Below are 1,817 nucleotides of genomic sequence, written 5' to 3' on the forward strand. Positions count from 1 at the left end.
TAAGTTTGGACCTTCTCCGACCCATAAGCCTTAAATATTTACCCATCAGCAAGAAAAATTCCAAATACATAGGGCTTTCTTCACTTTTCTGGCTTGAAGATCACTGTTGTGTGTGTGTATAGGGTGGGGAGGGAGTACATGCATCAGCCCAAAGCAATGGCAAATATGTTATTGTCATTATCCTGAAAGCATGTTTCACACATAATTGTGACACAGATCTAATAAAGAATGCTTCTATTCATAATAGACTCCCTGAATTTTTATAATTATTAGTAAACTCTGACTGTGTCATACTCTGGAAGTGTTTCCTATTCTGAAATGATTCTTTTGTATTTATATGTTAATCACCTTCTTCAAAAGAAATCACTTCTTTGAGTTTTATTTAAATGTTCTGAAGGTAGCTTTGAGAGTACTTACGGATGATGTGGTAACAATTGTGATTTCTCATGAAAGTTAATGCCTCCTTCTGTAAGAAAATATATTATATACTCCTCGTTCAGCAACACAAGTAAGAAATTCAGAAAACACAGTGAAGCACAGTGAGTTATGCAAATCCAGGTTACAAAAGAAGAATTTGACAAGGGAAAGCCAAATGACTGCAATGTCCATTAAAGTGAAATCAGGACAGTCATGTAGCCATAATCTGGGGGGAAAAAAAAAACTACAGAAGAATGAATATTGCTGGTAAAATATAAATGACTTCCACAATTCATTAAATTGAAGTCAAAGCAGTAACCTAGCAGTGTTTTCAAATTGTTCTCTCATGAAGGACACGGAGTCAAGTTTTTAAATACTTGACACAATAAAGTGATGCATTTCACTATTTTTTTGGGGGGGGGGTTGTAACACTAGAATCACCCAAAATGTTTGTTACTTAGCATGAAGAAACCCTAACAATTTCATGACCATTATAGATTTCGAGGATCCAATTTCTATTGAAAACTATGGTCAAGGCGTAAATTACTTTTAAATTCATTGAGGGTTCTTATTCAGGTCATGGGTCTTGGCCTTCAGTAATTTTTTTCTTACTTACAGCCCACATTGATGACACAAAATTGGTATATATAAGCTTTAGGATAATCAGTCAAGCAAATTAAAATTTTATGTCTATCTTAAAGTGGTATTATAGGTAAAGTGCTTCAGTTGGTACAGTAAAGGTGTAGTCAAACTCATCTGTTTCCAAAATATACCACACTTTCTTTTTATTAAACCATGAAAATAAAGGATTGTAATCATGTAGCGCATTGTCATGCATCCTTGCTATAATAATGCCTTCTTCCCAGACTACCATCTTTTCAAATGTGATGAGATCATCAGGTAACAGTGTAGGATATGAAGGCTTAGCGTGCTGTGTTGTTAGCACATTAAAAAAAGAAATTGCTGGGATAATTAACAACTACCTATTTGTCTGTGGGATGCATTCATTATGGCTCTACAAATTGGAGGTCTCCAAAATCTGTGCAATAAAATTTACTCTTTGTTCAGGAAGTTCCCCTTGGATTTGGGGAAAATTCTGGTTTGCTGTGTCTATTGTAATTGTGACAGGCAGTTGACATGTCTCATAGTCTAAATGTAGTGGCAAGCAGGGGGTGGTACAATGATGAAAAAACTGCCATTCATTCTTGTGCAAAGGAAAGGTGTTTCTTAGCATATTCCAACCTATGTTCAGACTAGAGTTGGGTCTTTGGGGTTGAAGGTCAAATCTGTGAGGTCAAAGCTATTTCTTGTCAATCTTCGTTCACTAATGACACATGAATTGGAAATTAGAACAAAGTAAGTAAAACGAATAGCCAGAAGGTGAGTGTCTGTTTTATTAC

This window comes from Ictidomys tridecemlineatus, chromosome 5 (assembly GCF_052094955.1).
Source record: "Ictidomys tridecemlineatus isolate mIctTri1 chromosome 5, mIctTri1.hap1, whole genome shotgun sequence".
Taxonomy (NCBI): Eukaryota; Metazoa; Chordata; class Mammalia; order Rodentia; family Sciuridae; genus Ictidomys; species Ictidomys tridecemlineatus.